The sequence below is a fragment of the Triturus cristatus genome, chromosome 2_1, assembly GCF_964204655.1.
Source record: "Triturus cristatus chromosome 2_1, aTriCri1.1, whole genome shotgun sequence".
In the NCBI taxonomy this organism is placed as follows: domain Eukaryota; kingdom Metazoa; phylum Chordata; class Amphibia; order Caudata; family Salamandridae; genus Triturus; species Triturus cristatus.
The window spans coordinates 720,423,290-720,439,430 of record NC_140581.1 but is presented as its reverse complement, the minus strand read 5'-3'; the positions used below and the strand labels follow the sequence as shown (position 1 = coordinate 720,439,430).

Here is a 16,141-nt window from a genome sequence, read left to right as displayed (position 1 = left end):
TCTCACAAAAGTACCTTAGATGCGTCACGCAAAACAAACAAAAGGGTCGCAGGGCAGGTGCTTCGGGGGAGGTGATGCGTCGGTTCCTTACCAGAGAGGAGAGCATGGGGTTTCTTACTGCGTTCCGGTTACGATGTGACAAGATGGTGTCTCGATGCATGGCGATGATCTGGTGCGATGTGACAAAATGGCGGCTTGATGCAATGCGGCGGTCCGGTACGATGTGTGATCTTTTGCAGCCACATGGCAGGTGCTGCGACGGTATTCTCGGTGATGCGGCGGGACCCAGTGTGGATGCGGCACGCTTCTTCCTGGTTGCTCAGCGAGGGGTCGGAACCAAGAGCGGATGCAGCACATTTCTTCCCCGTGGTTCGGCGATGCGTCGGGAATCTGTGCGGATGCAACACACTACTTCTTGTTTCATTGATCTTTCAGCTCCCAGCGACAAACAGTCTCCAGAGGTCCTAAAGAGAAGCAGGTACCTCTTTGCAAGTTAGAATTCCCAGCAAGAAAATTCAGGGGAGCTGGGGGTGAAGTCTTTGTGTCCTTGAGACTTCAGAACAAGAGGCAGGCACAGTTTCAAGCCCTTGGAGATCTTTTTCTTCAAGCAGGTGATAAAGCAAACAGCAAAGTCCTTCTTCTCCTTTCCTTGGAAGCAAGCAGCCACTGCAGACCAACCCCAGAAAGCAAACAGCACAGGGGCAGTATTCTTCCTCAGCCTATCCGGCTCTTCTCCTTGGCAAAGGTTTCCTCTTGATTTCCCAGAAGTGATCTAAAGGTCTGGGTCCCCCTTTTTATACACCCAAATTCTTTGTTCTCTGAAGGCAGAGAGTGTCTGTACCCAGCCAAAACCAGCTATGTCCTCACTAGTGTAGCTTCCTGGCAGGAGGTGGAGACAGCATTGTTAAAATCAGACCTGGCCCAGGCAGGTGAAAGGAAATCTCCTCCCCCTACTCTAAATTCAACCCAGGTCTATTCAGCCCAGCCCTCTCCCACCCCCTGTCACTCACAAGCCAGACATGCAATACACAAACCTAGCAGAGGCCAACTGGATGGTTAGGCAAGACAATACCTACTATCTAAAAGAGGTATTTTCAAAATCGGAATGTAAACATCACCCATACTAAAAGATGCACTTTAACATTCTGAGTTCAGGCATACTAAACTTTATTTTCCTATCTTGTTCCCAGGATCATTTATGTTTATAAGATGTAATAATCAAACTGCCCATTCTGGCCTATGGAACCAGATAGCCATGGATTAGTGAAGAACGAAATTGGCAGTATTTCACTACCAGGACATTCCACACACATCAGGGCATGCCTACCTTTTACATACAATGCATCCTGCCCACAGGGGCACCTTGGGCCTACCTTAGGGGTGACTAACATGTAGAAAAGGGAAAGTCGACATGGCAGTCCCGAACTGCACACAGGCTCTGCAATGGCAGGCCTGAGCTACATTTTACAAGCTACTTCTGGGGTGGCACAATCAGTGTACTTGCACTTTGGCACTGAACAGCAGTGGCAAAGTGCCCAAATCATCTAGACCAGAAAAAACAGCTGAGGCAACAGCAAAAAATGGTAGGGATACCCACGCCAATGGTGCCACGTCTAACATGGAGTATATAAAATACATTTTTGGCAATACAAAAAAAGCTGCAAAATGCTAAATTCTTGCTTAGCATCCATGTTACTGGAAAAACTGACCCATTACAACTTTGAGTAAGCATGTAATTTGTTTAAAGATATCATTTAAATTTGACAAGGTATTTCACAAAACACTCTGGCAATTACGTCTATTTTATTTTAGTTCCAGTTAAAACAGAGTTACCAGCATCACCCAAGCCACAGTTATGGAAACACAAGAACAGTATATTGATGTACAGTACTAAATTATAATTAATTTGTGTTTGTGCTTTTACCAAAATGTGTATATTTTCCTTTGGGGTTTCTTACATGGATATCTGTATTTTACAGAGAAAATTGTCACCTAAAACATAAATCAAGAATTTTGGCAGCATTGAACTGTTACCCTAAAATTGATGCATCAGCTCTTAAAAGAATGCTGGGAGATTTTCCTGTGACTCTAAATGGGCAACCACCGAAAAAGAAGGTACGTGTTGCACTAGCTGTGGAGCATGGTTTTACTGCTATCGCAGTTGGAGAATCATGCAACAAACATTGAGAAAGGAAGAAGTGCAGACTAAATGTCTGACTTTTAATAGAATTTTATAAGCAGAGAGTATATATGATGTAATAGTATAGAATCTTAAAGGACATTAAAGTACTGCCTTTTTCTACAGAGCACTTTACAAGACGACAGCCAACAGAACATCAAATCAACCATTTCTACAAGAAAATGGAGTGGAGCGAGAACAAGAGATCATTGAGAGCTGGATTCCTACAGCAACTACTAAATGGGACGTCCACAATCAACAAATCGCATCTTTGGTGTAATGTTAGTCATGGGGAGGCCTCCATGTCACAACTGATGCCATAAAGGTGAAGTAAGTAATTTCTCCACAATTCTTCAAAAAGGAGAGATAATTTGCAATTACCATAGGCTGGTAAACACAACAGAGCAAGGGAATCATATGATGCAAGAGTCGTAAGAAGAGATGAGGCACTTATTTTTCTTTCAGGAACTCTCAGGTAATAAATGTTGCATCGATGCAAAAACAGTGCCCTGTTGTGTCACCCAAAAAAATAGGACAGTTGATAAATCAAAGAAAATGTGCAACATTAAGCCTAATCACGGATCATTACTAGCATCTGGCAGCATGCAACATGTCATTATTTGCACTGCATTAAGCGATATTAATGTTGAAGAACAGCTGTTGGAGTATGGAGTGTCAAGAAAATCATTTAGGGGAGAAGCCTCAGTTTGGTTCGATACATGAGCAAAACATTTTTTTTTAAAGCTCAAATCTGATGCCTTGAGGGGTTTTTAACATTATCAGGGTGGCTATAAAAAAAAATCAATTCATTTTGCTTATGCCCTAGATAATTCAAATTGTTCATTACCTACAACATCTAGCGCTCCTAGGTGTCTGGCTGAGTCAACCCAGAGGAGTCCAATGATAAAGCATGCCACAGCTGAAGACCCTTTATAACTTTTGCATGCAGGTTAGGCAGTTTCTCGACCAACTACAAAGGTATCAAATTCTGCTCAGCCTCATCTGAAAAGTTACATAAACCCCTTTTTTGTATCAGATCTGAGCTTTATAACAAATGTATTTAGGTACTATTTACTCAAAATAGGAGTCTGATATCCAGTGAAAGTGGTTTAAAAATTATGCAAAACTAGTCAAAAACTTTATCACAGTACACAACTGTGTTTTTTACATTATCATGCTGTGCAGTGTTTCACGAGTGCCGTGTGAAGTTTACACTATACAGACAATATAATTTATGTTCTGCTGTTTTTGAATATCAGTAAATGCATGATACAAATGCGAAGTAGAATCAAAAATAGAGTATGTCCCAGTCAGTGCTCCATCCAGGGACAGACTATTTGCACTAAACACAAACATGCACAAAGTATTCACTCCCAGCAGGAAATACTTTCTATATATGTGGAGCGAGTGTGAGCATGAGTGTGCACTAAATTGAAAGAATTTGGTAACAAGGTGCCATAGGGAGTACCATTGGAATCACAAGGTCCTTATGATCAGCTTGGGGGAATGGTTGAAGTATGTAGGCCAGGATGGCAGAATGTTTGAAGTTTTATGCTGTCTGTCTCCCCCAACTTTTTAACCTTGTTGATCAGACCCCAGAATAAATTAGCAATCTGATACTTCAAAAGCAATTATTTTAATTCACTTTTTTGATTGCCATTCCCCCTTATTTTTGGGGATGAAATTGTGCTCCCTTGTAGTCGGGCATTGCAGCACGTCCCCAGTACATTTGTATTGGAGGGACTCTATGATAAAGTATGCCAACAAACAGTAGTTTGGTGGGTGCGAGTCATTGTATAGGAAAGGCTTGCCTTTGTCCTCATTATGCCCTCACTTGAGCACTGACAGACTGACTATTTTTGATTCTTCTTGTGATTATTTCGGAAAATGACTTTGGCTTCCTTGCTAACCCCTTGAATTCTATAGTTCTCCCTACCCCACTCCTCCTCGATTGTTACATGATACAAAGGAAAAGTATTTAATTTAAACATTTCTTTTGTGAGATGCAGGAGCTAGGCCGGTTGTGATGAAAGCTGAAACACGCTGACCATTGGATATTAGGAGCCATGGTTACACCAAGAATATTCAATTGCGTTTTTTATCGTTGTTGTCCTGACCACAGAATAAATTGGGACTGTGGTACTTCAAGAGAAATTTGAATTCTCTTTTTTGCTCAGCCTCCCTAACTTATCTGCTCAGATTAAACCGTGCTTCCATGTAGTCAAGCATCGCTGATGAAGCATGCCACCAAACAGTAGTTTGGTGGGTGAGAGTCCTTTCAAAGCAGAAGTTCACCTCTGCCCGCCTTAGGTCCTGCCTGGAGTATTGACAAGTGCGTTTAGGTCCTGTGCACTCAAAAGAGAGTCCGATATCCATTCTGAGCAATTTGAAAACATACGAATACAGGGAATAAATTATGATGTGTTTTGTTAATATTCTGTGCTCATGAGGGTTTGTGGGTCCGCTGTGGACACCAGGACCCCACAGTATACCTCAGATGACATAGCATGAGTGTCTAGGGCCCATTTATAGCCTACTGGAATCTGTTTGACTCCAACTTGTGACATTTTGCGATGTTTGGCTTCCAAAGTCACTTTTTTCAGCGCGGCCGTAGAGCTCAGAGTCAGATCACATTTCTAGTTTTGGACAATAGGACCCCATTGTTAGGACTTTGCCATGCTGACATCAGGTTGCGTTCATGAGGCACCTGTGGAGTCCTGCCTTCACACTTTAATGTGTTAGAACTGTCTACTACACTTTGCATTCTACGCTCTTCAATATATTCCAGTCCAGCTTTCAGCAACACCTCTGATGCATTACTGTTTTTGTAGTGCTCACTGTTTTTAGACCCTCCCTAGACAGAGTCCAGGTGGTGGTTTTCTCTGATCATACCCCTTCCAAGCCGCCAGTCAGCCTTCCATTCATTTGTGGTTCCCAGATTCCTTGCAACTGGTTGATTGATTGCACCTTTCCTGGTCTAGTTGTGTTGAGATTTCCCGTCTCCTTACTTCCCTTATCCTAGCTCTGGCTGCACACACCCTGTCCTGCCTATGCAGATTCTTTGCCTAGTGTTCCTGTTCTAGCTGCCTATTCCTGTCCTGTATTAGTTGTGAGCAGATTTTCCATTTTGTTCTAAGGTATGAAAGACTTCTGTAGTAAGAAGCAAATACCAGAGCCTAAGTAGAATCCCAGTATGGTTAAAACCAAACCAGAATCATCAAAGTCTTCTGAAGATGAAGTGACGTCGGAGTCACCCGGTTGATAACAGAGTTGAGACACTAGAAGCCATCTAAATATTTTCTCTCTCTCATCCAATGCCATCGAGGGTGTGTTCTCAGGAGACGCTTTAGAGTATACTTGGGAGTACAGCTTACGGGGCGTGGGCGTAAAGTCTACTTGTCACTACCGCACCATTGCTGGACAAACATGTTACTGGGCTTAACAAAGTCCTCACTTCTATCAAGTTTTGCACATTTTCAGTATCAACTCTCATGACTGACTGTGGATCCCAGTGCACCTCAGTGCCCTATATTATAACTCAGATGAGATGGCAGGGGTGTCTTGGGCACATTTCTAGCATCCAGGTACCTGTTCGACTCATATTTGTGACTTTTTGAGGTGTTTGTACTCCACTGGGAAAAAGTCACTTCTACCCAAGTCTATGAAGCTCAACATTGGTAAATATTTCAGGTTTTTCCCTTGACTGGAGGTTAAAAAAAACTTCATATAGTACTAAAGGTACATAAACCACTTCAAAGCATCAGATCTGAGCTTTCTAACACATGTATCCTGTCCTGTGTACTCAAAAAGTGAGCCTGAAAGCCAGCCTGAGCTATTTGAAAAATTAGCAAATCTCAATCTAACTGCTCACTATTTGCGAGTTTTGCTAATTTTCGTTATCAACCCTCAACTGTTTGTGGGTCTCTGTGGACCACAGGACCCCATATTAGAACTCAGAAGACAGGGCAGGGGTGTCTAGGACCCATTTCTAGGCTCTAGGTACCCGTATATTTAGATTATATAGTCTAGGACAGATCTGCAGTGGGGGCCTTAAAAGGAGGTTCTGTTTACTTCTTTTACTAACAATTTTAGTTTCAAAGTTCAGGGGGCAAAGTCGCTTTTTGTGTCTGAGGTCATGGAACTCCAACTGGGGTAAAACTTCAACCTCCCCCTTCCTATGGAAGTCAAGTTTTTTATTGTTTATTTATTTGAAAACTATATAGTAGCAATGGCAGTGTCCCTATTAGCCCCCAGAATAATTTTCAACACTTAGGAGTATTCCTTATCAAAAAAATATTTAAAAATATTAACATTTCCCTCAAAAAATCTTCAGCATATCCAAGTGCTCAAAACAGTGTGGCAGCGACTTTGCCCTTTATCGGAAAACTCAGGCATTCTGCCTCAACTCTATTTTCAACTCCTTGCCCATGATCCTAAGAAGCCTCTGGTTCAAGTAGTATGCCACCCTGGGTGTTGGCTCTCAATCCAAGGTATGGGTATGTCCAACATCTTCAGTTTTAAAAAGGTCCCTATAATGATCTTAGGCTTTGAAGGGATTTGCTGGTTCACCTTTGAGTTTTTCCTTGAGGGATGCCAATTCCTCATAATTTCTGACTCTCGAAGACAGAGATCCACTCACATCATAAAAGGTGTCCCTTCTCCCAGAACACAGGCCACGGGGACCTGCCACCTCATTAGTTTGCATTTCATAGGTCAGGAGCTAACGCAACTTCTCAAATGATTCCGCCTGCTTTAAGGGTTCTTCTGACCTGGCTTCCCATTGAGCACGTCTGTTTAGGAGCACGTTGTGAATCTTTGGCGGGTTATGGTGGGAATGCCCTTCAATTTTTGTAAGGCCTCGGACATGGCTTTCTCAACTGAATTAGAAGACCGCCAGATCAGTGATTAAGGCCATATCGGGAACCCTGCCATAAAGACAGTCCTTTCTCATATATCCATAATATTCAACCATGCTCACGGAGGTAAGGTAGATACAATAATAAAACGTAACTGACTACTCCCCTCACCAGTTCAAGAGATAACAAGATATCTTGACTACCAGGAGCAGCAAAGAGAAAGGCCTAGAGAAGCTCCTATATACAGAAAGATTTGGACATTGATAACTGGTTATGGTCACTTTTTGTGATTTCTAACTTTGGAATGCTGGTTTTATTGGTTGCTGTGAGAGCAGTAAAGAAAATGTACGCATAATCTGAACCTTTGGTCCTGATATACAATTACAATTATGTTGGAACATAAAAACAGTAATTAAAACACTGGATAATTTAAGGTGTAATGGGTAGTGGCAAGGTCATAGCATGTGATCAAGCTATCTATATTAGCCGAGCACAGGAATATCTGAACATTACACTTACAATAGCAGGTTTAGTCTCCGGCATGTGGCTGGTTTTCTGTGCTCACAGTGTGACATGCTTTATGGTGTACTCCACATGCTCAGCAGCACAATAGCTTGTCTCTTTAATTCTAACTGCAAACCGAATTCCCACAGATCTTTCTGAATGAACAGCATCTACTGCGGAGAAGACAAATGGAGCGCGTGCTGATGAAACGTAGGTGGTGCTGTGCCGGAGTTTGCAATTTGCTGGTATCTGCCTCAGAATTGCCTAGCACTAATTGTTATTGTGCCTGTGAGCATTCGGCACAGCTATTAATTAGCGCTATTTTGGGGCATTCAGTCCAATGTCGACTATAAGAAGGATAATTGAAAGTTACCCTTCAGACCCTGACAAGCACTCTTTTCCATATTTTAAGTGAAAACAGCACAAATAAAGGGAATGTATAATTACAAAGCCAGCCACAGCAAGTATGAACAAAAGAACTCTGATCAATGGTCTTCTCATCCTACACAAAACATACTTTATTTAAAAAGAAAAACAAAATCCCATCTTGACGGGGTTGTGCATCCTTCTCCCAAATGACTTGGCTGGAAGACATGTAGAAAATAGAACTTTTTCTAAAAAGAAAGAGTAACGGACGTATGCATGCATTCACTGAGACTAACCTTGCAGTTCTGTATCGCATCGTGTCTCAATTATGGTTTACAAAATATCATCCCATTATATGTAGATTGTCTATTATTAAACCCAGTGGGGCTATATTGATGCAGATGATATTTAGGATTTGATATTTGTCAGGCAATATTTTGGCATTGACATTATAATACTACACCAACTTTATATATGCTTCAGAAGTAAGCAAGTTTCCTTTAGTCCAGGCGGGTAATGCCCATTGGCCTAAAAGGGCTTCAGCCCCTTCCCTTCCTTCCCTGTTGTGTAACATAACCTGGAGCTGCTGCAGGTTCAGAAGACAGGCATGGAGAATGCAGGTTTCTCCAGCTGCCATATGCTGACCATTTGCTGAGGTCTCACAGCGAACTTAACTTTGGCTCCACCATTGCAGCTGAAGCTGCACCAGTGTAGACATTTCTCCACTGGTGCAGCTTCTTATACTTGAGGCGTTGCACCAGTGGAACACAAACATCCTTATTACAGGTATTTAAAATTGTGAGATATACATTGTTTAGCATGTTAGTAAGTCTCAAAAATTGCCTTTTTTTCCACCATTTGTGAGCGTTTTAGAGCACTTCAGGGCACTGGTACAGCTTTGCGATTTTGATGATTATTTTGATCAGAGATACTTCAAGTGTTAAAAATTTAATTTGGGATAATTGCACCTATATAGTTTTTAAATGAATAACCATTGCAATTTCTGACTTCTATAAGGGGGAAAGGTTGAAATGTTACCTGATTCAGAGTTCCATGACCTCTGGTACAAAAAGTGACTACTCCCTGGATTTTCTTTTGTTAAGGGATACTCCTAAAGTGTTGAAAATTCATTTTAGATCCAATCAGGACACTGCCATTGCACCTATATAGTTTTTAAATGAATAAACAATAAAAAAAATTGACTTCCAGAAGAAGGGGTCAGACTCAAATGTGACCCTACTCAGAGTTCCATGACCTCAGGCGCAAAAAATGACTTTTGCCCCCTGACTTTGAACATTTAATTTTCAATGAAAACGCCTTACATGGTGTTTTGCATGTTACTAAGACCTTGTAAAATTATTTTATATTTTACACCCATTTTCACACCACAGCTTAATTCTACTATGGTAACCATCCTTGGGAAGCTCATTAAGGCCACAAATAGGGACTATATTGATTCTGGCAGGCTTGCAAAGACAAGCTTCTGCATATTGCAAGGCCTATCACAGAGGAGTATGGAGTTGGCTGAGAAGGCCTAAGGGTCAGGGGGCAGAGTAGGCTCAGAGTTCTCGTCATGCTGGGCCCAACAAGCACTATGCAGGTTGGGCAATTCCAGTTGCACCCTATCCACAAAGCGTAGACACTCGATTTTACTTAGCCTGATTTCGAGTTTAGCAGACAGACTGTTCTTCCATCTAGAGGGACCGATCTGTCCGTTAGGCTGATGGATTTTGGTCTGCCACATTTAGAATTTGGTCAGAGGGACCACCCTCCTATTATGATGGGAGGACAAAATACATTAAAGACATATATACAGCATAGATTTACTTTTCCTTACTCCACATCTACATACCTTGAAGATATACTGCACAGGTATATATATGTGGGTATAGAATATCTAGACTTAATTACCTGTTTGCATTCACTTATCCTTCATATTCTGCCCAACTGATATTAGACCAGGTCCCCTCTGCAACGAGGGAGCAACATGGCCAGTCTTAGCCGGTTACACACCCTACCCAGATATAGCAAATCTGACAGCAGTTGTGCTATGTACACAAGTCTGGTAGGAATATATAAATGTACACCTATAGGTTGATTCTCAGTGCCCCATTATCTGTCCCACCGTCTACAAATACAAATCCATCAGTTTTGGTATGGCAGATGTGTGTCTCCATTTGCCATTGCTATCCTCTGTTGTGAGGGTCCCTCCATATCACACTGACAGGGGCAACTCTAAATATGTCAGTTTCCGAAAGCGAATGAATCCTTTAACACATGCTATAAATCAAATCAGCAACCACACCTGCAGCTCCGACTACAATAGACGCCCCTCAAACCGCATATAACATTTACCACTCACAACACGTAGCAGCAGAAGCACAGCTCCTTGCTACAAAAAGGACCCACGGCACAGTTTTTCGCTACAAAGGAGACAACCCAGATTTGCAGAAATTTAGTGAAGTATTATGGTGAGTGAGATAATTAGATTACATCTGTTTGAAGCCCTGTTACAGACAACAACCATGAGCTAGAGAAAGGAAATGTGGATAAGGTAAATGCAGTCTCCTACTCTGGCAATCAGTGGTGGTTCTACCAAGCCTATACATCTCACACTGTTACACCATGTTGCTTGCAAAAACGTAAATAAAAAAGTGTAGATTTAAATTTTTCACACTAAACACATACTCCCCTATGTAACATCTACATTTAAAATTGACTAATACTAATGTAAGGCTAACCACCATAATTCACATCCACAGAAAAAAGTTACATCTGAAAGATGTTTATCCATTTGGTATAAGTATGAACGCTGTTTTATTTGATACATTATAAGTATCCGAAACCACGATTAGTTTGTTTTATAACTGACAAATTATTTAGATTAACACATTTAACATACATTGAATCATCTACAGAGAAGTGTTATTTTCATTTTTGCATTAACGAGTCTTTCCAAAACACTAAAAGGTTACACGAGTCTGATGACCAGATAGTCACACACACAACTCACTATATTAGTAAAACATAGAACTATGTACAGTATAACATAAAATAGGTGTACTTCTTCACCTCCACTGTGTGTAACAAGATAAAAACTACTTGGAGGTGGAACCAAGACGCACAGCAAGATGGGCACTCAGTAGAGAGGCTCTGCCGGCTGAAAGCAATAAACAGATATCACCCTCACCCATCGGCCATCAAAGTACGCATACGCGATCCCTTGCTTGGTGCTGCACAACCTGCACGTTAACTTGGAGGTTGCGCTCAGAGGGCCATTCAGAGCGGGGAACCAGCTGTGGAGGCCGCGGCCCAGTCTGAGCCAGGAGGGACCGAACCCAAGCCGCAGCTTGATTGGGCCACCCGGCATTGTAAGGACCTGCTGGGTGGTAACGGCCAGGACCGAGGTGAGTCCGGCTGAGAGGCAGGAGGCGACAGCTGCAGCCCGACCGGTTACCCTGCAGAGCACGAGCTGACCAACCAACTGGCTGCTTCTCGCCCGCCGCAGGACACATTCAACTGTAAGGAGGCCTTCAAAGGTAGACCTGCGAGGCTGGCCGGCTGCTGCGGCTGGCTCCCCCCTGAAATGTTGGGTCTTAAAGTGGTGCAGACAGCCTTGAATCCTGAGGGGATCTGGAGCAGGGCCGAACGTGGAAATAAGGACCCTAGTATCTTGTGGGACCAGGGAAGCAGAGCGTCACAGTGGTTAACTGAGGAGTCCTGAACGTATGCCTCAGTTGTGCCCACCCACCCCACCCCCACTGAGTAGGCGTAATTTGGATGAGACTGTGCTGGCAAGCCATATATTTTTTATACATGTGCCTGGACTACCACGGTTGTCAATATTGCGAATATAGGCCAACACAACACCAGGCAGGCAATCTCGACTCTCCTTTGAAAGCAAAAAATCAGTCCAATACAGTCAGCCCGAAACATAACAGGGAGCCCGCCATGCTGCCCCCTCGGATGGCGCCACCCAAGATGCAGATATTAAGAAAATCTTAGTGGACGTCGAATAGAGTCTACCTACTATTGGTGCCAAACGAGACCTCATGGCCAGACCGCCTAGACAGGATGAAAGAATGGGTGGACAAGCATGATGATCAGCTAGACCAGCTTGAGACTAGAGTCTCCGATATAGACAATGAACAAGCAAAAAGCAATGAACAACTACTCAAGATGGAGAAAGTCCAACATAATTAGGGCCAAGAATGAAGACTTAGAAGCGCACTTGAGACGTAAAAGCCTGCAGATTATCGGGATCCCGGAGTAATGGTCATAGATAATATAGAGGACCACATAACGAAGATGCTACCCGATCTGTTCAGGGAGGCCTTATTCCCCCATGTTTACAGTGGAGCGCGCCCACTGCTCTCTTGCACCTAGGCCACCCCGGGTACACCGGCTCTCCCTATAATTGTGTGCATCTTGAATTACAGAGACACTGTGCTACGTCTTTCCAGAGAGCGCGGAGAACTAAAATATTAAGAGAACGTGACTTTCTTCTACCCGGACTTCACCATCACTGTTCAGACTGCCCACCGGGAATTTTTGTCCACCCAAAAACTCCTCCAAAAGGCCAGATTAAATACACCCTCCTCTATCCTGCTAAACTAAGAATCATGCATGACGCAGGGCACATCACTTCACTGATGCCAAAGCTACACTTAAATTCGCTAAAGGAATACCTACAAAGTCGCCCCAGGGCTCCCCGAGAAGGCAGGAGACCGCTCACCTAGATGACAATGACTAAACCTGAACACAAAGACTCTCTGCATCATGTAAACTATTCTTTCTGTGCGACATAGATGGCTCCGGCTGCGGCTTCCCACCTGGGTTTTTTACGGCTTTGCTAGCTGTTCATTCACTTTCAATTTAATGCAGATGGGTTCACTCCAAGGGTGATATTCACCATTTCAGCCAGCCACCCAGAGACGGGCTGGGGAGTTTGTGTGGCTCTACTTCACCCTCCAGGACGAGTCCCACATTTGATGTCATTGTTTTGGGTGGGGAGAGGGTACAATATACACAACCACATTTCGGGGTTTGTGTGGGTTCCATCATTCCTTTATGTGTTATTGTCTTAGCATACCATACGTTTCAGAGCAGGCCACTGCCATGCCCATACATACGAACTGCTCCGGCCATGCAGTTGACACATCTGATCCCACTTTGCACCTCACTGTACACCACGCTCTGCCTGGGCAAGATTCCCACTGTCCCTACTATATGTAGTGTGTACGGCTACACTGGCATCATACCCCCAAAGGGATACACATTTCAGTCACAATCAAAATGACGGCAAGTCTTAGGTTCCTGACTTGGAACATTCAGAGGCTTAATGGCCCAAGGAAAGCTTGCCCGATTCACAACTATCTTACCAGACACCACATAAACATAGGCTTCCTTCAGGAGCTCTACCTCATTCCTTCCACTTCCTCCCATCTAAAGGCATGCTGGCGCACAGAAGTAATTTCTTTATTCTAATTATGCTTGGAGCAATGCTATACTAATACGCAGTGCTTTAAGTGGGAAAAAAAACTGGGGGTGCTCTAAAAGGGGCGTGGTTAATGTCTTGAAGGGGCGTTGCCTATCCGAGTAGGGGCGTGGTCTAAATCAAAATAACTAGCACTGTGTGCTTAAGAAAATCATGAAGTCGCATCCAGCAAAGGATAATAAAATAGGCAAAAAGGTATATTTATTAAGTATAACCCATAAAAATACCAAACACTTTAAAAAACATGTAAAGAATATTTATATTACTTAGAAATCTATTGCAGGATTCCCCAAAACCCTCGAAGATATTCAGTGTGTTTGTTTTGCTGGGGTTTCTCACAACAATTTTCTTCAGCAGACCTTCTACCTTTTGCAAGCCAACTCTTTACATACAGCTTTGGGTCAAATGTTTCAAATGGAGGACCATTGAGTTTTATCCATAGGCATGAAGAAATGGTCTCGACAAGAAGAGAGGCCCTTGTTGGACAAGCAATTAAGTTCATTGCGCTGAAACCTCTCTCGCAATCCGCATTACTTGCTGGCAGGGTTTCCATGCAAACTACTAACTTTTTTAATGCTTCAGGGGTTTTCTTTCCACCAAAATCTTTGAAAAGTCTAAAAGCTTGTATAGTATATCTTGCTGGCAGCTGAAATTCTGAACACAGTTTCTGGATATCTGTTTCCCCATAAAGAATGCATTCATCACCAGAAGGCAAGTTGCCTGCATCTAGCACACTGAAGCTGGCTATAAGTTCTTTCTCAGAATCAGGGGCACATCGTTTATTGATATTTACAGAAAGACTTTGGTAAAACTGATTTTGATTAAGGGCAACAGAGTTACTTCTACCATGGGAAAGAGGAACATCCTTGAATTTGCCCTCGTCCACCGCTTTCTGAGCCGCAGAAGCAAACTCCCCTGGTGAGTCCTTCAGTGCTAGAAATATGCGTACTTGACTAACCAAAAGACTGTGGGCATTAACAATTGTAATATCCCTCCTCTGTAAGGAGAGTGATAAGTCTTTGAGCTCTTGAAGTGCATCACACATTACCCCCAAATCTCTGATAAAAGAATAGGATGTAAGCTTCTTCAAGAGACCTTCATACTTACTCCGGTCTCTTATGGGTCTGGATGGGTCTTTAGAAGCATTCTCAAAATGTTTGCACAAGGCAGGGAAGCAGTTCCAAACAGCTTTCACAGATCTGTAACTGGATGCTACCCATCTAGTATCAAGCATTTTCCCTATCTTCTGAAGCTGTACACATACCTCGCTGGCGGCCCGATTTAGCTCTCTCTGGTTTTTTGGTGACATGCTGTATGTGGCATACAATGAGTCCATGAACATCTTAAAGTGATTGACCCCTGCAACCTCATCAACTGTATCTGCCACAACAAGTTCTAGTCTGTGAGCCAAACAGTGCCATGTCAGTACAAGATTTGGAAATTCTGATTTCAACAATGCTACTACTCCTCCTTTTTTACCAAACATTACAGCTGCTCCATCAGTACATACCGCAATCAAGATATCATGAAGCAGATTTTTTGTGAGTCCTTAGGAGAGCTGTCTTTACGCCAATAGCATTAGTTTCTGCCAGCTCCAGAAGGCCGAAATAGATGGTCACTGGGGTACTTTCATTTCCAAAAATGCCACGGAGGTAGATGATCAAGGTAGAAGCATTGCTAATAGAAGTGCTCTCATCAATTAATACTGTGATCTTTGGTTTGTGTTGTCTGATATAACAGACCAATCTTTGTTGCATTTCCAATGCAATGTGTTTTATTATTTCTGTTGCAGTCACATTGCTGTGCAAAACACGGCCCATTGCACTGCCACTCTTTGCCTGAAGGAGAATTAGATCAGGGTGGTCAGTGAAAGGGCGATCTTTTTTTGCCAAGTAGTAGGCAGTGTCAAATACCCTGCATGTGCTCTCCATATGTTTTGCATTACATTTGTGTACTGTCACCACAAATGTATTTTTCTGCTGAGCTGTAAGAATGTCCTCAGCTGCCAAGTGACCAGCGCTCGCCTTATGCTCCATAATCTTCTACCTTAGCTGTTTCTGCCTAAAAGCTTTTCCGTCACCGGAAGGACCAACCTCGCCATCTGCCCACACTTTAGTTACGCGCATGCCTTGGGTGTTATTGTGCACTGAAAGACCTGTTGATTTAGCCAGTTTACAGGAAGAACATCCAATATTGCCTGACTTAAGGTACAACCATTTATATTCCTCCTGAAAGTAATACCACTGTTTAGTGTTCCAGCAGTCAGGGAGTTCGACAGTTTTTTTCTCTGGCACACATTGAATTCTTTGTAAAGGTGGACTGTCCCTGTCAGACTCTTGCTGAGTTTGACTAGCCTCATCAACAGTTGGTTGTACTGGACAGGACTCCCCTGTAACTCGCTGGCGCTTCAGTGCCGGTAGGAAGTCAATCATTGAAGACTGCATAGACTTGTGCTTCAGAGCAGAAGCAGATAAGCTACTAGTAGCCATGGTAAAATGTACAACTTCCTTCTTGAAGGCTGGACTGGTATATCTGAAAAAGAAAAGAATTTTGCTCTGCTGGTTTCCTCTGCCGATTTTGGTTTCCAGGTGATAAGGCCTTGCGTCACGAAAATAGAATATTGAGCCTCTTATCTGCAACAAAAATTGAATAGTTTACTCCAGTGATCAACAATGTTTAATTGGAGTGCTATTTGGCAGGCAGGTGTTACTCTTCATTTTGTGCTGCTCCTGAAAGGAT

The 16,141-nt window shown here is 42.9% G+C and overlaps 1 pseudogene; it reads right to left on the bottom strand.

Annotated features, from left to right (window-relative positions):
- Nucleotides 1-13,627: 13,627 nt before the first annotated feature.
- LOC146865797 (E3 SUMO-protein ligase KIAA1586-like) lies at nucleotides 13,628-15,891 on the bottom strand (annotated as a pseudogene).
- Between the last annotated feature and the right edge of the window lie 250 nt (nucleotides 15,892-16,141).